The 26,907-nt window shown below is 44.3% G+C and overlaps 1 protein-coding gene across 1 annotated transcript in view; it reads right to left on the bottom strand.

The window, feature by feature from the left end:
• The window catches only part of ttll7 (tubulin tyrosine ligase-like family, member 7), a 272,951-nt gene that overhangs the window by 225,291 nt on the left and 20,753 nt on the right, over nucleotides 1–26,907 (bottom strand). The gene's annotated exons all lie outside the window — the stretch shown is intronic.

Below are 26,907 nucleotides of genomic sequence, written 5' to 3'. Positions count from 1 at the left end.
GATTAGCCTCAGGGAGTCAAAAGGTTAAAGGACAATTATTGTTTGATAAATACACAGGAGGCTGTGCCATGGACATAGAAACATAGAAACAATTGTAGAACAGTAGAAGACCATTCAGCCCATCCATCTCTGTGCAAGCTGAAACAGTTATCCAGCCTAATGCAACCTTCCAGCTCTTTGTCCATAGCCCTGTAGGCTGTGATACCTCGAGTACATATCCAAGTGTTTACGAAATACGATGAGGGTTTCTGCCACTCCCACCCTTTCCAGCAGTGATTTCCAGACTTCCCCCTACCCTCTAGGTGAAAAAATTACTCAACTCCCCTCTAATCTTCCTACAATTAACTTTTAAACCTATGCACCCTGGTTAATGGTGTCACTGCTAACAGGAATAGGCTCTTCCTAACCATTTTATCCAGGCCTCTCATAATTTTATACACCTCAGTTAAATCTTGCCTCAGCTTCCTTTGTTCCAAAGAAAATAGCCCCAATATATGTACTATAGCTGCGTTCTATTTCAGATAGCAAGGCAGTGCAGGACAGACCCAGAACCTATTCTTAACACACTAATAGACACACATTACAAACCTCCAAACCCTACAACTACATTCCAGTCTGCTGCTCTATATAGGAGTACAAGTGAATTCCTACTTAATGTTATCGCCCGAATACAGTTAAACATCCAACCAATATACAATTAACAAGATAGGCACCCATGGAGGCATTGCCAACCTCGTCTCTATTTTGGGCCAAAGTTAAGAATTAGTTTCCAGTAAGTATGATCTACAAGATGCACTGCAGCAACTCCCTGACACTACTTTGACAGCACCTTCCAAACCTGTGACCATTACTACCTAGAAGGACAAGGGCAGCAGGTACATGGGAACACCACCACCTGCAAGATCCCCACCAAGCCACACACCATCCTGACTTGTACATATATCGCTGTTCCTTCATATCAATCGGTCAAAATCCTGGAACTCCTTCCTAGCAGCACTATTTTTTATTCTTCCAAGGGATGTGGGTGTCATTGGCAGGGCCAGCATTTGGTGCCCATCTCTAATTGCCCCTTAGAGCGAGTGATTTGCTCAACCATTTCAGTGGACAGTTAAGAGTCAACCACACTGCTGTGGGTCTGGAGTCACATGTAGGCCAGACCAGGGAAATGACAGCAGATTTCCTTCCTTAAAGGTCATTATGGGTTTTCACAACAATCGATGATAGTTGTCATGGACCATTATTGAGACTAGCTTTCAATTCCAGATTTATTAATTGAATTTAAATTCCATCAACTGGCATTAGCCTGGGCCTCTGGGTTACTAGTTCAGCGACATTACCAACACGCCATGATCTCCCCCTACACCACAATCACTGCAGCAGTTCAAGAAAGCAAATCACTACCACCTTCCTAAGGGCAGTTAGAGATGGGCAATAAATGCGGGCCTAATCAGCGATGCCTACATCCCATGAAAGAAAATATAAGAAAAACAACCCCACCTAACACCATGGCGGGTCCACAAAAATCCACAGCGATTGAAGGGGGTAGCAGGGCACCTTCAAAAAGGGCAACGAGGGCTGGGCAATAAATTCAGCTTTGCCAGCAATGCCCAGATCTCAATAATAAACCAGTGTTGAAAAATCGTGACTCCTTGTATTAGTGCAAAGATCAAGGGAGTCAAACAAAGAGTCAGTGCACGATCGAGGTGTTACAGACTCAGACTTTCAGTAGCCTTTGCAATAAAATATCACACAGAGGCTGTGTAATAATATTTCATTGCAGTCAGGCGGCAGTAGGCGGTAAGCGACATTTTGCAAAGAAACTGAATTGCTTATAAAATATAATTAGGCCACACAATCCTTAAAGCTTTATCACTTAAAAGTAGCGACAGCCATATTGCTGTTAAGGATGAGTCAAATCATAAACACTTTCCTTTCGAATGCAGTTACAAGGTTGTTACACAAGTCACCAGAACAATTCCTCCTTCATGTTTAATCATTAGAAATCATAGTGTTGTTCCTTAGGGTAGAATAACAGTGAAAGGGAGCACAGAATTTACAGAACATGAGCTTTCCTTAAAGCTCATCCTTCAGGGAATGCAGAGGAGATTTACCTGAATGATTTCAGAGGCGGGGGCTCTTACCGACAAGGTTAGGTTGGAAGAAGCTGGGGTTGTTCTCCTTGGAGCAAAGGAGATTGAGGGGAGATTTAACAGAGGTGTACAAGATTATAACAGACTTAGATAAGGCAAACCATGAAAAAACCTGTTCCGATTGGCTGGCAGTACGAGGACTAGAGAACACAGATTTAATTCTTAATTTTATTTATTTATTTAATCCATAACATGACCACTTTGCTACCACACCTAGTCTCGTCTAGCAAGAGGGTTTCATTGGACTGTGATCAGCAGTCACCCCTCAGGAATTCTACAGCCACTTGTTTTCTGCTAATTCCCTCTGAAGAGGGGAAGAAGGTAGAGCCTCGATTCCCTAGTAGTGTCCCGTGTAGGTCGGTACCTAATGCAACACAGTTGACTGTCCGACAAGTCTCAAGTTCCACAAAAGAAGCTCAACGACACTTCATCCATCAATATTTATGTTTACATAGTCTCATCTATTAGCAAGAGTATAAGTTGGCAGCTATGCCTCTGGCATGGTTTTATCTTCTCTATGTTTTCGTATAATACTATAACAAGCTGATCTACCAACTGCTAAAAATAACAGCCAGAACTTGTCCCTGCAAACAGCCCTTGTGGTCCCTATTTATCAGGTGAAGCAGTGCCAAAATAGCCATTCATTTGATGAAAGCAATTTTCCCAATCAATGCAATTCTGTAGCCCTTTGTCTACTCTTGATGCCGCCAATTCTTGCTGTGTTATGCTTCTCATTCCAGTGGCTGTTTAGTTTATTCTTGATGGACTTCACCTGAGGAACTCACCAGGAGAACCTCCAAAAAAAGATGTTGTGGGTCGCTGGAACTCGCCCATCGCAGCCCTAGGGGATACACTGCAGCAGCCCCCAAAGACAAGTGTCCTGGGACTCTCCACTCCAGTTATTCTCAACGATCTTCTCTGCATCAGCAAGTCAGGAGTGGGTGATGATCTCAAAGATAACTCCATTCACAACATTAACGAAGCAGCCAATAGCAGCTTATAGAAAGAATTGGACAGCCTCGTGCCAGCGGCAGCTCATTTTTTATTCATTCACGGGATGTGGGCTTCACTGGCTGGGCCAGCATTTATTGCCCATCCCTCATTGCCCTTGAGAAGGTGGTGGTGAGCTGCCTTCTTGAACCGCTGCAGTCCATGCGTTTTGAGAACACCCAAAGTGCTGTTAGGAGGACTGGCTTTGAGTCAGTGAAAGTGAAGCTGATAGCACTCTTGCCACAGAGTCAGAAAGGTGTGGGGACAAGTCCCACCCAGAAACTTGAGCACAAAATCCAGCTTGATGCTCCCACTGCAAGATAGAGTGCTGTCTTTCAGATGAGTTATGAAACAGTGACCCTGCCTGCCCTCTTAGAGACATAGAAAACAGGAGCAGGAGTAGGTCATTCAACCCTTTGAGCCTGCTCCGCCATTCAATATGATCACAGCTGGCCCTCTATCTCAATGCCATTCTTCCACGCTCTCCTCATACCCCTTGATGTCTTTAGAACATAGAAATCTATTTCATTCTTAAATATATTCAGTGACTTGGCCTCCACAGCCACCTGTGGTAGAGAATTCCACAGGTTCACCACCCTCTGAGTGAAGAGATTTCTCCTCATCTCAGTCCTAAATGGTCTACCCCGTATCCTGAGACTGTGATCCATTGTTCTAGACACCCCCCCGACCAAAGGAAACATCATCCCTGCATCCAGTCTGTCCAACTCTGTCAGAATTTTATATGTTTCAATGAGATCTCCTCTCATTCTTCTAAACTCCAGTGAGTACAGGCCTAGTCGGCCCAACCTCTCCTCATATGACAATCCTGTCATCCCAGGAGTCAGTCTGGTGAATCTTCGCTGCACTCCCTCTAAGGCAAGTATATCCTTTCTTAGGTAAGGAGACCAAATCTGCACACAATACTCCAGCTGTGGTCTCACCAAGGCCCTGTACAGGCACAGTAAGACATCCTTGCCCCTGTACTCAAGTCCTCTCACAATGAAGGCCAACATACCATTTGCCTCTCTAATTGCTTGCTGAACCTGCATGCTTGCTTTCAGTGATTGGTGTACAAGGACATCCAGGTCCCTTTGTACATAAACATTTCCCAATCTATCACCATTTAAATAATACTCTGCCATTCTGTTTTTCCTACTAAAGTGGATAACTTCACACTTATCCACGTTATACTTATTCTGTCATGTATTTGTCCACTCACTAAACTTGTCCAAACTGCCTTGAAGCCTCTTAACATCCTCCTCATCATTCACATTCCCACCTAGTTTCGTGTCGTCAGCAAACTTGGAAACATTGCAATAGGTTCCTTCATCCAAATCATTGATATATATTGTGAATAGCTGGGGCCCAAGCACTGATTCCTGTGGTAAACCCACTAGTCACTGCCTGCCACTCTTTGAAAAAGACCCATTTATTCCTACTTTCTGTTTCCTCTCTGTTAACCAATTCTCAATCCATGCCAATACATTAACCCCAATCCCATGTGCTTTAATTTTTCACACTGACATCTTCTGTGGGACTTTATCAAAGGCTTTCTGAAAATCCAAACACACCACATCCACTGGTTCCCCCTTATCTATTCTGCTAGTTATGTCTTCAAAAAACTCCAGTAGGTTTGTCAAACATGATTTCCCTTTCATAAATCCATGTTGACTTTGTCTAATCTCATTGATATTTTCTAAGTGTCCTGTTATCACATCCTTTATAATAGACTCTAGCATTTTCCCTACGACTGATGTTAGGCTAACTGGTCTGTAATTCTCTGTTTTCTCCCTTCCTCCTTTTTTAAATACTGGGGTTACATTTGTCACCCTCCAATCTGCCAAGACTATTCCAGAATCTATAGAATTTTGGAAGATTACAACCAATACATCCACTATTTCCATGGCCACCCCCTTTATTACCCAAGGATGTAGATTATTATGCCCTGAGGATTTATCAGCTTTCAGTCCCATTAATTTCTCCAGCACATTTTTTTTAGATAATACTAATCTCCTTCAACTCCTCCTCACTAGACCCTTGGTTCCCTAGCATTTTTGGCAAGTTATTTGTGTCTTCCTCTGTGAAGACGGAACTAAAGTAGTTGTTTTAAGTGCTCTGACATTTCCTTGATCTCTATTATAAATTCTCCTGTTTCGGACTGTAAGGGACCTGCATTTGTCTTCACTAATATTTTTCTCTCGCTCTTTTCTCTCTTAAATGGACATTAAAGCTCCTAATGCACTATATTAAAGAAAACAGGTGAGTTTGTCTCCATGTCCTGAATAATATTCATCCCTCCACTAATATCACTGAAAATAAGATTTCAGCTCATTTATCTCATTGCTGTTTGTGGGGGAGCTTGCTGTGTGAAGATTAGCTCCTATATTTCATACAGGATCATAAAGAAATGTTGCTTTTAGTATCTAATAGGTTCTGTTGATGGATGTTCAATGCCCAGTAGTTTAACATAATAAGGTGAACAGGTGTTGGGTATTGATTATTTAATTATACTCAGATGTGTATATAAAGAAGAGTCAGCCAGCACTGGGAGAGATTGTGTTAGAGTGGAGAAGTAATCTCTGCAACAAACAGTCTCTTCCTAAAGCATCCTAGTCTCAGCGTCGTCTTCACAAACAGGCTCGGGAGTTTCGCTAACAGTTGGAGGGTAGATAGTAGAAGGGATTGACATAATCTTCCAACATTCTCTACATACAGTGGGGATGCCAGAGGATTGCAGAGTGGCAAATGTGACAACTTTTTTCAAGGAAGGGTGTAAGTACATTGCTCGTAGCTAGAGGATGGTCAGTATAACATCAGTGAAGAGTAAGAGTTTAGAAACAATAATTAGGGAGACAAAAATCAACAGGCACTTGGAGAGGTCTGAGTTAATTAAGGAGAACGAGCATGAATTTGTAGACGGCACATCCTGCTTGATTAATGTAATTGAATTTTTTGATGAAGTAATAGAGAAAGTTGATGAAAGGAATGCAGTGGATGTTGTCCATATGATTTTAAGAAAGCATTCAACAAAATACCATATGAAACGTTAGTTTACAAAGTTGAGGTTCCTGGAATAAGATTGTCAGGGTTATCGTGGAAATTTTAAAAATGGCTTAAGGACAGAAAATAGTGAGTCTCAGTAAATGGTTGTTTTTCAGCCTGGAGAATGGTAGACAGTGGTGAACCCCAAGGGCCAGGGCTAGGAACACTGCTTTGTTGATTTATGAAAATGACCTGGACATTGGAATACAGAGTAGCATTTTAAAATTTCCCAGCGGTACCAAATGTGGAGACCTGGCAGCAAGAATGACACCAAAAACTCTGCAACATGGCTTGGATAGTCTCGCAGAATAGACAACCAAATGAGAAATGGAATTTAATTGTGCAAAGAAATGTGTGGTGATGCATTTTGGCAGAAGGCATAGGGAGAGACAATATAGACTTAATGGCACAGCTCTTGAGTGTGTGCAAGGGACAGGGAGATCTGGTGTAAATGTGCATAGATCTTTGAAAATGGCAGGACATGCTGAGAGAGTAATTAGCAAAGCATATGGAGTGTTGCACATTAATCCATTAGGTTAGTACATGAACACATTAGTACATTAATTATGGATGACTTTAATCTTCAAGTAAATTGGGAAAATCAAATTGGCAGAGGTAGCCAGGAGCAAGAATTCATAGCGTGCATTCGGGACTGTTTCCTGAGAACAACATGTTGTGGATCCAACCAGGGATCAGGCAATTTTGGATGTGATAATGCGTAATGAGGCTGGTTTAATAAATGATCTCAGAGTAAAAGTTCCCACAGGAAACAGTGACCATAACATGGTAGAATTTAGCATTCAGCTTGAGAGTGAAACTTGGGTCGGAAACAACTGTGCTAAACTTAGATTAGAGTAATTACAAAGGAACCAGGGCAGAGTTGGCTAGAGTGGACTGGGAAAGGAGTTTAGCAAAAAAGACAGTTGATGAACAATGGCAGACATTTAAGAAAATAATTCACGACTCACAACAAAGATATTTCATTGAGGAAGAAAGATTCAAGGAAGGGGATAAACCAACCATGGTTAACCAAGGAAGGTAAGGGTAGTATCAAATTGAAAGAAAAAACATACAGGGCAGAATTTTGCCCTTGATGGGCAGGCGGGCCCCACCGGCTCGGCAGCGGGCGGGCAGCTGATCGCTGCCGCCGAAATGGGCCCCGTCACCATTTTAAGTGGGCGGGCCAATTAAGGCCCACCCAGCGGGCCGCCCGACGGGAAGTGCTATGCGCTCCCTGTGCGGAGGGGGGGAGGGGATTCCCTAACTGTCAGAGTGAGCTCTTTCGCACATGCGCACATCTCCCTGAGGCTAAGTGCAGCCTCAGAGAGATTGCTGAAAGGCTGGCAAATATAAAAAACAGAACAATAAAATATTCATTAACATGTCCCCCTCATGGGAAATGGGACATGTTAATGAAATAAACAAAAACTTTATTAAGCGTTTTTAAAACCGCTATCAAACCTCATCCCGCCACTGGATGAGGTTTGTAAAAAAATCACCTACCCGCCTGCCCATTGGGACCGTGTGCCGAGTCAAAGTTCGCACGGGCCCCTCAAAATCGTCGACGATTGGCAAGTTAAGGGCCTTAACGAGGCCTTTAATTAATGGCGGGCGCGCGTCCCACTGCATAGCGCGCCCACCGACCGAAATATTGCGATGCCGCGCGCTGACGTCGGGACACTCGCGCGACATTTTAAGCGCTGGCGTGTGGACTCCGCGACCCGCACGCCAGCCAGAAGATTCTGCCCACAATGTGGCAAAGGTTAGTGGTAAGCCAGAGGATTGGGAAAGTTTTAAAAACCAACAAAAGATGACAAAAAAAAAGGAAAAAATAAACTTTGAGGGTAAACTAGCAAGTAATATAAAAACAGACAATAAGAGCTTCTTTAAATATATAAAAAGGAAGAGAGAGGACAAAGTGAACATAGGCCCCTTAGAGAATGAGGCTGGGGTAATAATTATGGGGAACCAAGAAATGGCAGAGAAGTTGAATAAATACTTTGCATCAGTCTTCATGGTAAAAGACACTAATAGCATTCCAAAACTGCTAAATAATCAAGGTGCATAAAAGCAGGGGAGGAAATAAATACAATAACTATCACTAGAGAAAAGTACTAGGGAAACTAATGGGGCTAAAGGCCAATAAGACCCCTGGACCTGATGGGTTGCATCCTAGGATGTGAAAGGAAGTAGCTACACAGATAATGGATGTACCAATAGTAATCTTCTTAAGATACTGGAAAAGTCCCAGAAGATTGGAAAACTGCCAACATAACACCCTTATTCAAATAGGGAGGGAGACAAAAAACAGGTAACTGTAGACCAGTTAACTTAACATCTATCATTGGGAAAATGTTACAGTCTATTATAAAGGATGCAAAAGCAGAGCATTTAGAAATGCATAATATAGTCAAGCAGAGTCAGCATGGCTTCATGAAGGGGAAATTATATCTGACAAATATATTAGAATTCTTTCAGGAGGTAACAAGTAGAATAAGGGGAACCAGTAAATGTAATATATTTGGATTTCCAAAAGGCATTCAATAAGGTACTGCACATAAGGCTACTTAACAAGATAAGAGCACATGGTATTGGGGGTAGTATATTAGCATGGGTAGAGGATTGGCTAACTAATAGAAGGCAGAGTTGGGATCAGGGGGGCATTTTCAGGATGGCAACCCGTAACTAGTGGAGTGCCACAGGGATCAGTGCCATGGCCACAATTATTTACAATATATGTTAATGAATTAGATGAGGGAAGTGAATGTACTATCGCCAAGTTTGCGGATGACACAAAAATAAGTGGGAAGACAAGTGGTGAGGATGACACAAAGAGTCTACAGAGGGATATAAACAGGTTAAGTGACTGGGCAAAAACTTGGCAGATGGAAAATAATGTGGGAAAATGTGAGGTTATGCATTTTGGCAGGAAGAATAGAGGAGCTGAATATTATTTAAATAGAGAAAGACTGCAGAAAGCAACAGCACAGAGGGATTTGGGAGTCCTCGTGCATGAATCCCAAAAAGCTAACATTCAGGTTCAGCAGATAATAGGGAAGGCAAATGGAATGTTGGTCTTTATTTCAAAGGGTATAAAAATAGGGAAGTCTTGCTAAAATTATACAAGTCACGAGTTAGCCACACCTAGAACACTGTGAATAATTTTGGTCCCCTTATCTAAGGGAAGATATACTGGCATTGGAGGCAGTCCAGAGAAGGTTCACTAGGTTGATCCCGGTAATGGGGAGGATTTTCTTAATGAGGAGAGGTTGAGTAAGTTGGGCCTGTACTCATTGGAGTTTAGAAGAATGAGAGGTGACCTTATTGGAACATAAAACATTCTTAGGGGGCTTGACAGGACAGATGCTGAGAGGTTGTTTCCTCTTGCGGGAGAGTCTAGGACCAGAGGGCTTAATCTCGGGTAAGGGGTTGCCCATTTAAGGCAGAGATGAGGAGGAATTTCTTCTCTCAGAGGGTAGTGAATCTGTGGAATTCTTTATCGCAGAGGGCTGTAGAAGCTGGATCAGTAACTACATTCGAGGCTGAGATAGACAGATTTTGAATCAGTAAGGAAAACAGGTGTTATGGGGAAAAGGCAGGAAAGTGGGGTTGAGGATTATCAGATCAGCCATGATCTCATTGAATGGCAGAGCAGATTTGACGGGCCGAGTGGCCTACTTCTGCTCCTACGTCTTATGGTCTTATATGGTTGGGCTTCATAAATAGAGGTATTGAGTGCAAAAGGAGTGAAGCTGTCATAAACCTTTATAAAGCTCTGGTTAGACCAAAACTAGAGTGTTGCGCCCAGTTCTGGTCACCACACTTCAGGAAGGATGTGAGGGTCCTTGAGAGGGTGCGGAGGAGATTTATCCGAATGGTTCCAGGGGTGAGGGATTTTAGCTACAAGGTTAGGTTGGAGAAGTTGTTCTCCTTGGAACATAGAGGTCTACAAGATAATGACAGACATAGATAAAGCAGACAAAGAAAGGCTGCTCCCATTAGTTGCTGGTAGAAGGACTAAGGGACACAGATTAAAGATTTTGGGCAAAAGGTGCAGAGAGAATGAGAGGAAGAACTTTTTTATGCATTGAGCTGTAATGGCCTGGAGCTCACGGCCGATGAGGGTGGTGGGAGCAGTTCTGATCGATGATTTCAAAAGGAAATTGGATGGGTACTTGGGGGATATAAACTTACAGGGCTACGAGGATTGAGCGGGGAAATGAGTCTGATTCTGCAGAGAGCTGGCATGGACTTAATGTGCTAAACAGCCTCCTTCTGTGACAATATGACCCTTAATGTGCGAACATACAAACTAGGAGCAGGAGTGGGCCACTCAGCCCCTCGAGCCTGCGACACCATTCAATAAGATCATGGCTGATCTGATTATAACCTCATATTCCTGCCTACTTCTGATAACCTTTCACCCTCTTGCTTATCAAGAATCTATCTACATTGGCCTTAAAGATATTCAACGGCTCTGCATCAACCACCTTTTGAGGAAAAGAATTCCAAAGTTTCACAACCCTCAGAGGAAAAAATTTATCATTATCTCTGTCCTAAATGGACAACACCTTATTTTTCAAGTGTGACCCGTGGTTCTGGGTTCTCCCGCAAATGGAAACATCCCCTCCACATCCACACTGTCAGGTCCCCTCAGGATCTTATACGTTTCAATCAAGTCGCCTCTTACTCTTCTAAACTCCAGCGGATACAAGCCTAACCTGTCCAACCTTTCCTCATAAGATAACCTGCCCATTCCAGGTATTAATCTCTGAAGTGCTTCTAATGCATTTATATCTTTCCTTAAATAAGGAGACCAATACAGTGCACAGTACTCAGATGTGGTCTCGCTAATTCCCTACTCACCTACCCTTGTATTCAATTCCCCTTTCAACAAACAATAACATTCTATTAGCTTTGCTAATTACTTGCTGCACCTGCATACTAATCTTTTGTGATTCATGCACCAGGACACCCAGATCCCTCTGCATCTCAGAGTTCAGCAATCTCTCACCATTTAGTTAGTTTGCCTCTTTTTTATTTGTCGTTTGACTCTATTAGAACAGTGACTATGCTTCAAAAAGTAGTTCATTGATTGCCAAGTGTTTTGGGACATCCTAAGGCCATGAAAAGTGTTGCTCACTCAATCCAGATGTGAAATGCCAATTGGAATGTAACATACGAACCACCAAGTGTCAGGCAATGACATTATTGAACAAGGGACATTAGCGATGCCACCATCACGGAGTACCTCACCATTAACATCCTGGGCCATTCACTGACCTAAAGGTTAACTGGACCAGCTTGAACAGTACTGTGGTTACAACAGTTGAACGGAGGCTGAGTACTATGTGGTGACTGACATTGATCCTTCATGTTCTAAGCTGAAGTGATGGAATGCTCAATGCACATCAATCGCAACAAGACTCTTGAAGCTTTAAAGCAGGGTAAAGCAGGTTGCTTGATTGGCAGCCCTGCCAATGGACTCAATATCCACCCTGCTATCACCAGCACACTGTGGCTCTACCATCTACAGAGCCAACTGCAGCAACACACCAAGGTTGCTTTCTTGGGACCACTGGCACTGAGAAGGACAAGGGTGCAATGTTATGGGAACACCATCAGCTCCAGGTTCTCCTCCAAGTCACAATCGATTCTGAAATGGATATATATCACTGTTCCTTCATCACCGCTGAGTCGATGTGCTGGAATTCCCCACCTGTTACCATTAGGTGCAGCAGCACCATCATCACAAGGACTGCATTAATCCAAGGTGGTGGTCCACCACCAATAAAATTGGCCTTGGCAGAATCGCCCATGTCAAGAGAGCACCATTTTAAGAAATACTGAGCACTGGTTTTTATAACCCTGAACCATGTGCTCTGAACCTGCTTGTCATTTAGATGTTTGTGTGTCAGGTTAAAGCCTCTCCTGTTCTGTCTCTGGGACATGCTTTCAGCAGCTTCTCTTCTCTCCAAAGGCATCTCCAACAAAAATTCTAAGCAAATTGAGAGGAAAATAGGGACGTAGGAATAGGAGGAGGCCATTCAGCCTCTTGAGCCTGTTCTGCCATTCAACGAAATCATGGCTGATCTGTATCCTAACTCCATTTACCTGCCTTGGCTCCGTATCCCCTTCTAATTCTACCTGCGGCTAACAAAAATACAATGATCTCAGCTCCAAAACGATTAATTGGCTAGAATCTAGTGCTTTTTGTGGGAGTAAGTTCTACACTTCCACCACTCCTTGTGTGAAGAAGTGTTTCCTAACTTCTCTCATGAATAGCCAGGCTCTGCTTTTAAGGTTATGTCCCCTTATCCTAAACTCACCAATCAGGGAAAAATATTCTATCTATTCCCTATCAACTCTTTCAGCACCTTAAAAACCTCATCAAGTCACCTGTTAACCTTTTATTTGACAGAATACAAGCCTAGTTTATGTATTTTCTCTTTATAATTTAATTCTTGGGGCCTTGGTGACATTTTGAGAACCATGCACCTTACCTGTTGATTTCATTGCCCCTCATGGACTGTGAATCCTTGAGGCAAACTCCAACTCTGTGCAGTGGATGGCTTTTGAATGGGTTAAAGTTGTGCCCCTTACGTCTGCCACCGTTCAGCGACAGACTATTTTAATTCAGTGAGGTCTCAGAATCTCTCATTCATGAATTATGTCTCCACGTTTATTGATGTCAGCTTTTATTGCATCATGGAGCTGAAGTTCTCAAAGAGAATGCAGTGAGACAAGAGACTCCTGGCACCTCATTGTACTCATCAGCATCTTCTGACTTCAGATTCACAAGATGAATGTTGGGAGACCAGGGCATTGCTGCGCCTGCATTGAGAAGCAATCCTTCTTCAGCCTCCAGCACACTACTCTGGAGGTGACATTCCCTTAATCCCTCCTTTGGGTCGGTAAGACATTCTTGAGTCATTTTGCCTGGATGAAAGCCTGAATCAAGTGGTGGTCACTGTTAGAGGAGGCTAAGTGTATAGATTCCTACGTATAACCTACTCCTCAAATCGATCAAGTTTGCACGGTTGACTGTCAGATGTCACAGATATATTAAGTATACAGCACTTAAAAAATACACTTAATAGCAGTACTTCGAAAAATATCTTGAGAGTTTAGGGAGACGACTCAAACATGTTGCACACTGAGCTTGGTATACAGGCTGCAGCTCTTCAAATCTGAAATATTTGCTCTGACACCCATTCTTTTACGTTATCCTATATATCTGATAGTCCACATATTTTTATATTGCCAAATACAACACCATGAGGCAGAATTTTACGAGTTGGCGAGTGGGGGCGGGGCCCGCTCGCCGACGCGTAAAATGACGCGCGGTGATGTCGAGGGGAACTCCCGATGTTACGGCGCCCAATTTAAATTTTCAGGAAGGCGGGAGCGCAGCCAAATCAGCTGCACGCCCGCCAACCTGTCAATGGCCAATTGAGGCTATTGACTGGGTCAATTAAGTAATTAAAGGACCTGCCCGTCCAACCTTAAGGTTGGCGGGTCGGCCAGGAGTCCCGGCGGGAACTAGAGAAAACATGAAGCCTCATCCACGGGTGGGAGGAGGTTTCATGTAGGCTTTAAAAAATTTTAATGAAGATTTTGTAAAGGTTATGGACATGTCCCAACTCATGCGACATTGTCACACGACGGGGCATGGAAGGGAAATTTTATTTTTCCATTTTTGCCTTTTTTACATGTACAGCTGATCTCCCTGAGGCTGCACTTAGCCTCAGGGAAATGAGTGCGCTCTTTCGTGCACGTGCGCAAGAGAGCGCACTCTCGATTTTGGGATCCCCCCCCCCCACCCTCGCCCGCACAGGGAGTGCATAGCGCTTCTGTGTGGACGTCACGCTGGGCGGGCCTTAATTGGCCCACCCACGTAAAATGGCGGCGCGCCTCCCGATCGAGGGCGCCAATCGGAAGCGCGCCCGTACGCGTCCGCCCATCAACTTCCCCCCCCAACGGGAGGAAAATTCAGCCCCATTTGAACTGAATTTTAATGAACATCTCCCCTTCTCCATCGTCAATTAAATATAAATAATTGCTGCTGGTGTAATTTTAATGTTCTTTCTCTGCAGGCCATAACAGCTCCCCCTACTTCTTATTGTTTATTTTTTAAATTTGTTCATGGGACGTGGGCTTCGCTGGCCGGGCCAGCATTTATTGCCCATCCCTAGTTGCCCTTGAGAAGGTGGTGGTGAGCTGCCTTTGTGAACCACTGCAGTCCATGTGGTGTAGGTACACCCACAGTGCTGTTAGGGAGGGAGTTCCAGGATTTTGACCCAGCGACAGTGAAGGAACGGCGATATATTCCCAAATCAAGATGGTGAGTGACTTGGAGGGGAACTTCCAGGTGGTGGTGTTCACTCTCTCCTCATCCCAGAAATAAACCATGTAAACCTATGTTGCACTCCTTATAAGGCCAGTGTCCTTCCTTAGCTAAGGAGCCCAAAACAGTTCAGTGTTCCAGCTGACTGTTAAATGTTGAATGAAGCTCAGGCTTAAGTTGAGTAAGCCAGGGCTCCCTCTCAACCTGAATTTAATTCGCTTGACGAATTATAGCAACCTGTGGAGAAATGAACAGATAGGCTCAAAAAGAAAATCATCCCTGGCACTAAAGAGATCACTCTTTTTAGAATTAATGACAGCAAGCCATTGTTTTTCAGCAATCAGTCCTACCTTTTCACCATGACCCTCAGTCCCATCTTCCTTCAAGAACAATGCTAATTGTCTCTCGAACTCATTCATACTGTTTATTTTGATGGCTTTACCTAGTGTACATATTACATGGAATATGAAACAGGCCATTCACCCCCCAATAGCCTATGCTGATGTTTATGCTTCATATGAGTCTCCTCCTACTTTACCATCACGTAACCTTATCAGCCTAAACTTACATTCCTTTCTCCAGCATTATCCAGCTTCCCCTCAAATGCATCTACGCCATTCATCTCAATATGTGGCGAAGAGGTCTACATTCTCACCACTCTCTGGGGAATGAAGTTTCTCCTGAATTCCCTACTAGATTTATTAGTGACTTTCTTATATTTATGGCCTTGAAATTTTCGGTCATCAGTCACCCACGATTGGTGGGCCCGGTAGCGGACGGGAAACCGGCCACCAGCCACCATCGGCCCCGGATCGCGATTTCATGCTAATTAACGGCCAGCCAAGGTGAAACGCGCGCTGAAATGCTCAGCGCTGCCGGGGTGAGGGGGGTGGGAAGAGGGTGGGCGCTGACATAACTGAGGGTACGGGTGAGCACTCCTTGAAGGCAGACCCCACCCCAGGGAGCTGCAGACCGCCACAGAATAAAGGAAACAACAAAAATGCTGCAAAATATGTCTACGCAGCACAATCGGGCACCTGAGAGCTTACCTGATACAAAAAAAAACGCCCAGATATCTCTTTTTATTTTATTTCACCACTGAGATTCCCCCACCGAATCGAGGTGTGCGCAAAGATGTGAATGCCGCCTGGGAGAATGGCTATTATAAAAGTGGGGACAGGCCACGTAAAATCACTGCTGATTACATCGTTCATGGGTTTAACCGCCCACTTTAATGGTCGGCGGGCGCGCTGCCGACTGCCGCGGGCACCTGCCGAGCGAAATGTCGCTCAAGTGCGCGGTGATGCCGGGACCCTTGCCTGACGTCGCCGCGCTCAATTTCACGTCCGTCCGTGTCGGGTGTGCATCAGCCCTGCGGGGTGTAAAATTCCGGCCTAGGGAGTTTTGGGCTCTCCCACGAGCGGAAACGCCTTCTTTACATCTTCCCTCTCCACCCCCTCGGATAAAACATTTCACCTGTCTTTCCTTCTCGCTCGCAACTGCATCGTTATTAAGAGCTTGGTGCTTAATAGACTAGCGGGAAGAGCTCCCTGAAAGAACTTGACACGCAGGGGAATCCTCCAAACAGAAACCCCTTTTGTGCTTTAATGCACGAGGCTATTAAATCAGGTGAGCTCACAGCTCACTGACAAGCGATTCATTCTGAAACGAGCCCTATTGATTTAGAAATTAGAACAAAATGAGTTTTGAATCTCTCCCTACTAATTCTCCATCTTTCTTAAGCCACATATAAGTTTGCTTAAAAAAAAAACACATTTCTACAATAGTTAGGCAAACCTTTCTTTTATTTTTGTGTATTTAGTTAGCCTGGTCTAAAAGTAAAGGTTTGGTTATTCTTCACTGTGCTTACAATAGACAGGGATTAGAAAGATATTTCGTGTAATGCCAACATAATCTAACACAGATATTACAGCTGGGTTTTCTAGAGGATGAGTCAGATACACAAGGCACTTTGCAGCATTTTGGCGAATTTCAAACATGTCATCTTCCTATTACATCTTTAAATCCCACTCAAGAGCAGAAATTAGTTTTTTTTTTTCACGTCTCACTTGAAGGATGAGAACTTTTGACAATGTCGCACACTTTCAGTGCAGCTCTGTAATGACAGCCTAGCCGCTGATGTGGGGATTGAGCCCATCACCCAGTGATTCAGAGATAAACCGTCAAGTCAAGCCAACACTGACATCAACAAAATTAACATGAGGACAACCAGCTCCAGAGTTAATTGCAGCATTGGCCCAAACACGGACATGAGGTGAGGTGTGAGTGACTGCCTTTAACATCAAGGTAGCATTTGACAGAGTAGGGCACTAAAGGGCACTCACAAAATTCAAGTCAATGGGAATCAAATGGAAAATACTCCATTTGCTGAAATCATGCCTAGCACAATGGAAAATGGTTGTGTTTGTTGGAGGTCAATCATCTCAACCCTAGGACATCACTGTAGGAGTTCCTCAGGGCAGTGTCTTAGGCCCAACCATCTTCAGCTGCTTCATCAATAACCTTCCCTCCAACATTAGGTCAGAAGTGGGGATGTTCACTGATGATTACACAATGTTCAGCACCAATCGTGACTCCTTAGATACTGAAGCAGTCCATGTCCACATGCAGCAGGACCTGGACAGGCTTGGGCTGATAAATGGCAAGTAGAATTTGTGCCACACGTCTGCCAGTCAATGACCATCTCCAGCACGAGTAACTCCCCTCCTGATTCCCCAAAACACGTCAAGGCACAAATCAAGAGTGTGATGGAATCCTCTCCATTTGTCAAAATGAGTGCAGCTTCAACAACACTCAAGTAGCTCATCATTGTCCAGGACAAAGAGGCTCATTCAATTATCACCTAACTGGGAGGGAGGGTGGTATAGTGCTAATTTCACTAGACCAGTGATAAAAAATGGCCAGGCTAAGGCTCTGGGGATGTGGGTTCAAATCCCACCATCGCAGCTGGTGGAATTTAAATTTAATCAATAAACCTGGAATTCAAAGCTAGTCTCAGTAATGGTGATAAGAATAACCATCATGTTTTGTTTTAAAAACCCATCTCGTTCACTAATGTCCTATAGGGAAGAAAATCTTCCATCCTGACCTGGTTTGACCTACAGAAATTTGGATGCAGATTTCGATCAGGTCAGCCATGATCTTATTAAATGGCACAGCAGACTCGAGGGGGCCGAATGGCCTCCTCCTGCTCCTTGTTCGTATGTTTATACATACATGTGACTCCAGACCCAGCTCAATGTGGTTGACCCTGAACTGCTCTCTGAAATGGACTAGCAAGCGACGCAGCTCAAGGACAGTTAGGGATGGGCAACAAATGTTGACCTTGCCAGCAACACCCACATTCCATGAAAGAATTTTTTTTTTTAAATTCACGACCATAGACATTCACTCCCTCCACCACCGACACACAGGGTCAGCAGTGTGTACCATCTACAAGATGCACTGCAGCAACTCGCCAAGGCTCCTTCAACAGCACCTTCCAAACTGTGACCGCTACCACCTAAAAGGACAAGGGTAGCAGATGCACGGGAACACCAACCACCTGGAAGTTGACCTCAAGCCTGTTCTGCCATTCTGCTAGACCATGGCTGATCTTCTATCTCAAGGCCATTTTCCTGTAATATCCCCGTATCCCTTGATATCTTTATAATGTCTTGATCTCGGTCTTGAACATACTCAATGACTGAGCCTCCACAGTCCTCGGTGAGGGTTAGAGAATTCGAAAGATTCACCGCCCGCTGAGTGAAGAAACTCCTCCTCATCTTGGTCCTTAATAACCTACCCCTTATTCCAAGACTCCGTCCCCTGGTTCTAGACACCCCACCGCCCCCCACCATTCAGCAGACATATCCTTCCTGTATCTATGCTGTCGAGCCCTGTAAGAATTTTGCGTGTTTCAATGAGATCAATTCTCATTCTTCGAAATGCTAGAGAATCCAGTGACTAAGGAAGTAAAACATTTACACTCCGCTCTGCAGCTTACCCTTCTAGTGGGAGACAGTGGTGGAGTGGTATTGTCACTAGACTCATATTCCAGAGACCCAGGGTAATGCTCTGGGGACTTGGGTTTGAATCCCACAATCGGCAGATGGTAACATCTGGATTCAATGAAAACCTGACGATGACCCTGAAACCATTACTGATCATCATTAAGGAAAAAACCCATCTGGTTCACTAATGCCCTTCAGGGAAAGAAATCTGCCCTACATGTGACTCCAGACCCACAGCAATGTGGTTGACTCTTAAATGCCTTCTGAGCAAAGGCAATTAGAGCTGGGCAATAAATGCTGGCCTGGCCAGCGACGCCCACACCCTGTTAATGAATATATAACAAAGAGGTTTAAAGTACACATGAAAATACATATTATATATACAAAAAAGTACATATGAAAATATGATTGAGATCCAATGCTGGTATATATTACTCATCTTTTATTTACTAATCAGACATGTAATTATACAGGTCTGGATTCCCATGTGGCTAATGTTTTCGAACAACGCTGATCTAATGATCCCAAGTAGACAGCAGAGAATTACCCAGAATCTGATCAAAATGAGCAACATCATTCAAAACTGGCACTGAGTGAAAGACATGGAGGTAATTTTCTGAGGTTTTGTACCCACCAGGAGGATGTTTCCTCTTGTGGGGGGAGACTAGAACAAGGGGACACAGTTTAAGAATAAGAGGTCTCTTTTTTAAGACAGAGATGAGGAGATTTTTTTTTCCTCTGTCAGAGGGTCGTTAGTCTGTGGAATTCTCTTCCCCAGAAGGTAGGTGAGATTGGGTCATTGAAAATATCCAAGGCTGAGTTAGACAGATTTTTGATTGACAAGGGAGGCAAGGGTTATAAGGGGGGCAGACAGCAAAGTGGAGTTGAGACCACAAAGAAATCAGCCACGAAATTATTGAATGGCGGAGCAGGCTCATATGGCTGAATAGCTGACTCCCAAGTCCTATGTTCCTAACAACCTGCATTTCGGCGATGCATAAGGGGCCATAAATGGTGGAGTGCAGAGATCTTGAAGGGACAGGGATTTGAAAACAAGAATGAGAATTTTAAAATATAGCTCGACGAGTATCGGGCTGATGAGTGAACAAGGCACCTTTTACGGGCGACATGTTTACAAAGGGTGCAAGGTGCAAGGCCAGCCGGGAGGAGCGTTAGGATGGCTGCGTCTAGAGGAATCACTGAGGGTTTCAGCAGCAGATGAGCTGCAGCAGGGGCGGGGGGTCAGGCGATTTGCAAAGTCGGAAGTGGACAACCTTGATCATGGAGAGGAAAGGTGGTCAGAAGCTCATCTCAGGGCCAAATGCGAGGCCAAGAAAGTGCGCAATCTGAAAATAAAAAGCAGATAATGCTCGAAACACTCAGCAGGTCAGGCGGTATTGGTGAAGAGAGGGAGAGAGAGAGAGATGGAGTTACCATTTCAGGTCAACGAAAGATTTCCAGCATCTGCTGTACTTGGCTGTTGTGGTATCTTACTGCAGCGTCTTACCAAAGTCTCGCCAAAGTCAATGAATTTTTGAGCGGCTCGCTACATTTTACGGTCCCGCCCCCTGCTACGACAGGGCCGTAAAACTCCGCCCAATGGCTTTGGTCTTCCCGATACTTTAGTGGAGAAAATTTCATTCAGTCCAGGATGTTGGAAATGCAGCTTGACAAACTAAGCTGTGTTGGGTTAAATAGAGGGAGGGTTACATTTTTTGTAAAAAAAAACACCCTCTTTTTTATCTTACCTGGGAAGACACCTAAATATACATGTTTGACGCATCCCATTTCCCCAGTGCTGATATTCCTCAGCTAAAGGACACAAAAAGCCACAAAATAGCTCTTCATCCCGCTTTTATATATTAACATTTGAGATGAATCAACCAAACTGCAGCAATCACACACGCAAGTTCCTATAAGACATACTTTTAAATACAGTGTATAAAAAAAGCACAGTTACTTCCAGCCAGTATTTCTGGCCTTAAGGAGAGACCAGAGAATTATAGCTCATCTCTGCCAAGCTCCAAAGATACAACTGTCCTCTAACTGACCTTGGCAAATGCCTATTTACAGGAATTAGACCTTGCTGCCTTAAAAGGGGCAGGCCACATTTGCGATGGTGCTGGTGTGTACGCTGTGGCTCAGTTGATTGCGCTCTCAAAAGATGCGGGGGCATCGCTGGCAAGGCCAGCATTTGTTCCCCATCCCTATTGCCCCTTGAGCTGAGTAGGCTTGCTAGGCCAGAGGGCAGTTAAGAGTCAACCACATTGCTGTGCATCTGAAGTCACATGTAGGCCAGATCAGGTAAGGATGGCAGATTTCCTTCCCTAAAAGGCATTAGTGGACCAGATGGGCTTTTACAACAATCGATGATAGTTTCATGGTCACCATTACTCAGCTTTATATTCCAGATTATTAAGTGAATTTAAATTCCACAACTGCCATGTTGAGATTTGAACCCATGTCCACAGACCATTAGCCTGGGTTTCTGGATTAGTAGTCCAGTGACATTATCACTAGGTCACTGTCTCTCCTAGGTGCCAGGTTCAAGTCCCTCTCCAGGGTTTGAAAATAAAAAACAAGGCTAACACCCCAATGGAGTGCTGCACTGTCAGAGGTGTCTTTTGAATGAAATGGTCAAGGCCCCATCTGCTCTCTCGGTCGGATACAAAAGATCTCTTGGCACTATTCTGAAGAAGAGCAAAGGAGTTCTCCCCAGCATCCTGGCCAATATTTATCTCTCAACATCGCAAAGTGCAGATTATCTGGTCATTCATCACCATCCTGTCCCTACTCAGGGTCGTGATCCAATTCACAGTGACGGCATCGAATTCCAAGAAAAGGTATAATATTTCAGCAAAGATGTGAATGAGAACTACCAGGTTACCTATCCCTCCCGCAACAACCAATTGTTGATTGATCAACACAATTACGCACTTTAACATGACTAATCTTTGCATCAAGCCACTTGCAGACCTTTAGACCTTACAAACAGATGTAAAGGATTGGCTGGAAAAGTGATCATAATTCAGTTACTTTCGACATAATTAAGGAAAAGCACAAAGATAGAACGGGAATTAAAGTTCTAAATTGGGGTAAGGCCAATTTTACTAAGCTGAGGACTGATTTAACAAAAAACGAACTGGAAACAGCTACTTGAAGGCAAATCAGTGACAGAGCAGTGGGAGACGTTCAACGGGGGAGTTCAAGGGGTTCAGAGTAAACATGTTCCCACAAAGTAAAAGGGTGGATGGTCAGATCTAGAGCCCCCTGCTTGTCAAGGAGATTACAGGCTAAAATAAGGCAGAAAAGGAAAGCTTATGTCAGACACCAAGGGCAGCATTTTCCGGTCGGCGAGCGGGGGTGGGGCCCTCTCGTCAGCGCATAAAATGATGCGGGGATAGGTCGGGCATGCGTCCCGATGTCACCCCGCGTCATTTAGATTTTCAGTTCGGCGGGCACGCAGCTGAGTCAGCTGTGCGCCCGCCGATCTGTCAACAGCCTATTAATGCCATTAAAAAAGTAATTTAAATGATTAATGGACCTGCCCGTCCAACCTTAAGGTTGGCGGGTGGGCCGGGAGCCCTTCAGAAAAAACATGAAACCTCATCCACAGGCGGGATGAGGTTTCAAGAGGGATTTAAAATTTGTGTTACATTTTTAATAAAAATAATTGGCATGTCCCAGCTCATGTGACAGTGTCACATGAGGGGAGATATCAATAAAATTTTTCTCATCCTTTATTATCTTTACAAAGGTAACACTGATCTCCCTGAGACAGCACTTTGCATGCGTGAAAGAGCGCACTCCCGGCTGAGGGAATCCCCCTGCCCCCTCCACCCACACAGGGAGCACACAGCGCTTCCGGGCGGACGTCACAATGGGCGGGTCTTAATTGCCCCACCCACGTAAAATGGCAGCGCGCCCCCAACCGGGAACCCACCTGCCCGCGCCCGCACAACCGCCCCAACAGGGGGAAAATGCTGTCCCAAAAACTCAGTACTACAGAAAACCAAGAGGAGTATAAAAAGTAGAGGGGTGAAATCAATAAGGAAATTAGGTAAGCAAAGAGAGGGCATGAAAAAATATTGGGGGGCAAAATCAAGGAGACCCAAAAGTTGGTTTATCAATAGGTTAAGAGTAAGAGGATAACTAAAGAAAGAGTAGGGCCCATTAAAGACCAAACAGGTAACCTATGTGTGGAGACGGAGGATGTGGATGTGGGTCTTAATGAATACTTTGTGCCTGTCTTCACAAAAGAGGGAGGCAATGCTGACATTGTAGTTAAGGAGGAGGAGTGTGAAATATTGGAAATGATAAAGATAGGGAGAGAGGAAGTATTGAGGGAATTGGTAACCTTGAAAGTGGATAAATCACCAGGGCCAGATGAAATGTACCGAGGCTTTTAAAAGGAAGCCAGGGAAGAAATAGCGGATGCTCTGACCATCATTTTCCAATCCTTACTGGTTGCAGGTGTGGTGCTGGAGGATTGAAGGATTGCTAATCTTGTACCCTTGTTCAAAAATGGAGTGAGGGATAGACCGAGTAATTACAGGCCAGTCAGTCTAACCTCAGTAGTGGATAAATTATGGGAATCAATTCTGCAAGAAAGGGTAAACTGTCACTTAGAAAGGCACAGAATAATCAAGGAGAGTCAGCATGGATTTGTTAAGGGAAGATCATGTCTGACTGACTTGATTGAATTTTTGGAGGAGGTAGCAAGGAGGATTGATGAGGACAGTGCAGTTGACGTGGTCTACGTGGATTTTGGCAAGGCCTTCGTCAAGGTTCCACATGGCAGACTGGTTCAAAAAAATAAAAGCCCATGGGATCCAGGGGAAATGTAGCAAGCTGGATACAAAATTGGCTCAGGGGCAGGAAACAAGGGGTCATGGTTGACAGGTGTTTTTGCGACTGGAAGGCTGGTTTCAGTGGGGTTCCTCTGGGCTCAGTACTAGGTCCCCTGCTTTTTGTGGTATATATGAATGATTTCAACATAAATGTAGGGGAAATGATCAAGAAGTTTGCAGATGACATGAAAATTGGCCGTGTGGTTGAGAGCGAGGATTGCTGCAGACTGCAGGAAGATATCAATGGCGACTGGTCAGATGGACAGAAAAGCAGCAAATGAAGTTCAACCTGGAGAAGTGTGAGATATTTGGGGAAATCAAACAAGGCAAAGAATTACACAATAAATGGGAGGATACTGAGAGACCTTGGAGTGAATGTCCATAGATCCCTGAAAGTAGGACAGGTTAAGGTGATTAAGAAGGCATATGGGATACATTCCTTTATTAGCCAAGGCATAGAATATAAGAGCAGGGTGGTTATGCTGGAACCAGATAAAACACTAGTTAGGCTACAAGTTGAGTTCTGCATGCAGTTCTGGTCATCTCATTGTAAAAAGGACGTAGTTGCACTGGAGAGGGTTATGAAAATTATGAGATTTATGTAAATGTTGCCAGGACTGGAAAATTACAGTCATGAGGAAAGATTGGAGAGGCTTTTTTTCACATTCATTCACGGGATGTGGGCTTCGCTGGCTGGGCCAGCATTTATTGCCCATCCCTAATTGCCCTCGAGAAGGTGGTGGTGAGCTGCCTTCTTGAACCGCTGCAGTCCATGTGGTGTAGGTACACCCACAGTGCTGTTAGGCTTGTTCTGTTTGGAAGAGGGGAGGCTGAGCGGAGATTTTATTGATAAAAGCAAAATACTGCGGATGCTGGAAATCTGAAACAAAAACAAAAATACCTGGATAAACTCAGCAAGTCTGACAGCATCTGCGGAGAGGAGCACAGTTAACGTTTTGAGTCCGTATGACTCTTCACCAGAACTATGGAAAAATAGAAAAGAGGTGAAATATAAGCTGGTTTAAGGGGGGGGTGGTGGGACAGGTGGAGCTGGATAGAGGGCCAGTGATAGGTGGAGATAACCAAAAGATGTCATAGACAAAAGGATAAAGAGGTGCTGTTGACGGTTATTTTATTGAGTTGTACAAGGGATTTTATTGAGTTGTACAAGGGATTTTATTGAGTTGTACGAGGGATTTTATTGAGTTGTACAAGGGATTTTATTGAGTTGTACGAGGGATTTTATTGAGTTGTACGAGGGATTTTATTGAGTTGTACGAGGGATTTTATTGAGTTGTACGAGGGATTTTATTGAGTTGTACGAGGGATTTTATTGAGTTGTACGAGGGATTTTATTGAGTTGTACGAGGGATTTTATTGAGTTGTACGAGGGATTTTATTGAGTTGTACGAGGGATTTTATTGAGTTGTACGAGGGATTTTATTGAGTTGTACAAGGTTATGAGGGGCCTGGATAGAATGGATGGGAAGGACCTATTTCCCTTAGCAGAGAGGTCAGTGACTAGGAGGCATAGATTTTAAGTGATTGGTAGAAGGATTGGAGTGAAGATGAGGAAAGATTTTTTTTCACGCAAAGGGTGTAGGGATCTGGAACTCGCTGCCTGAAAGGCTAGCAGAGGCAGAAACCCTCAACTCATTTAAAAAGTGTCTGCATGTTCACCTGAAGTCCCATAACCTCCAGGGCTATGGACAAAGTGCTGGAAAATGGGATTAGGCTGGGAGACTCGCTTTTCACCCGGCACAGACACGATGGGCAGAGTGAATTCCTTCCGTGCTGTGACTTTTTCTATATTTTCTAAATATCTGAAAAGGAGGAATGTGCAGGGAAATGGGGAGAGGGCGGGTAATGGCAGGACGTGAATTGCTCCCTAGGAGAGCCAGCACGGATATGATAGGCCAAATGGCCTTCTTCTGTGCTATAACAATTCTATGATTCCATGATCAAGCTTGCTTCACATTCATGGCTGTAGAATTATAACAAGACACTACCTAACAACACCCCACACACTTCCTCCCCCTCCCATCCTGAAGGATAATATAAATAATGTACTTAATAGGGTCAGAGACTTGTGGGGGGGAGATGTGGTATAAAGGGTTAATGTTAAATATGTAAAGAGACACTCTAAATCATCAGTGACGTGAGATCACATGATAATAGAGTATGCTGAGCGACAGTTCTATGTGAAGCCTCGTGCTAAGCCTTGTACTGTACATAGTTAGTAGAATGTTCAATAAAAGGTAAACAGCCTTGCCTCCAGGAGTGTCTATCGACCTTGACCAAGGATAACCTCATAGTTTTTTTATTCATTTACGGGATGTGGGTGTCGCTGGCTAGGCCAGCATTTATTGCCCAGCCCTAATTGCCCTTGAGAAGGTGGTGGTGAGCTGCCTTCCTGAACCGCTGCAGTCCATGTGGTGTAGGTACACCCACAGCGCTGTTAGGGAGGGAGTTCCAGGATTTTGACCCAGTGACAGGGAAGGACCCACAATGATGATAACAGGCCTCCAAATCTCCCAGGAAAGGCAAACAGGGAAAACACTCCGGAAAATTCCTCTCCGATCCCCTCAGGTGATTGAAACCAGACCAGGAGACCACGTGGGGTTTCAGCACCCCGAAGGTGTAATAGGAGAAACCAGGCAGGCGCTCATTCACCACTAGAAAAGGCTGAAATGCCCCAGCACAGGGCAAAGGTGGCAAGCTGCCAATCTGCAGCCTTCAATTACTCAGGTTAAAAGCACAAGTCAAAGAGAACTTTCATTTATATAGCACAGTTTACAACCTCAGCACACCCCCAAATGTGCTTTACAGCCAATGAAGTGCTTTTGAAGCGTAGTCATTATTGCAATGTAGGAATGATTGCAGCCAATTTGCACACAGCAAGCTCCCATGGACAGCGATGTGATAATGACCAGATAACCTAGTTTTGCAATGTTGATTGAGGGATAAATATTGGCTAGGATACAGGTGATAACTCCCCTGCTCTCCTTTAAAAATAACACCATGGGGTTTTTACATCCACCCGAGAGAGCAACTGGGGCCTCAGTCTGACATCTCAGCCAAAGGATAGCACCTCCGGCACTGTAGCGCTCCCTCAGTCCTGCAATGGAGTGTCCGCCTAGATTATTGCAGACTTGAGCGGGACTTGAACACACAAGCTTCTGACTCAGAGGTAGGAGTGCTTCCCACTCAGCCACAGCTGTTAGAGCCGACCAGAAGCTGGCTAATGGACCACTGAGAGACATTAGGGATGAAGGATACATTTCAAAGCAAAATACAATCTTTGCTAAGCAATTTGATGACAGGATTGCCACAAAATTATGAGCTGTGGAAATGACGAACGACTTAAAAATAGCCCCACTTCTCTCGCTCGCCAACCCTTTGATGGAATAAAATTGAGGCTCTGAAGCCACGTTTGAAAATAATTTCCAGCCACAAAGTGTTTGTCAAATGCGATCATGAATCCTTCTGAAAAAAGTGGACCTGATGGCTGTGCT

The sequence above is a fragment of the Cetorhinus maximus genome, chromosome 17 (genome assembly GCF_964194155.1).
Source record: "Cetorhinus maximus chromosome 17, sCetMax3.hap1.1, whole genome shotgun sequence".
Classification (NCBI taxonomy): domain Eukaryota; kingdom Metazoa; phylum Chordata; class Chondrichthyes; order Lamniformes; family Cetorhinidae; genus Cetorhinus; species Cetorhinus maximus.
The sequence above is the reverse complement of the archived record's forward strand: the minus strand, read 5'-3'. Positions and strand labels throughout refer to the sequence as shown.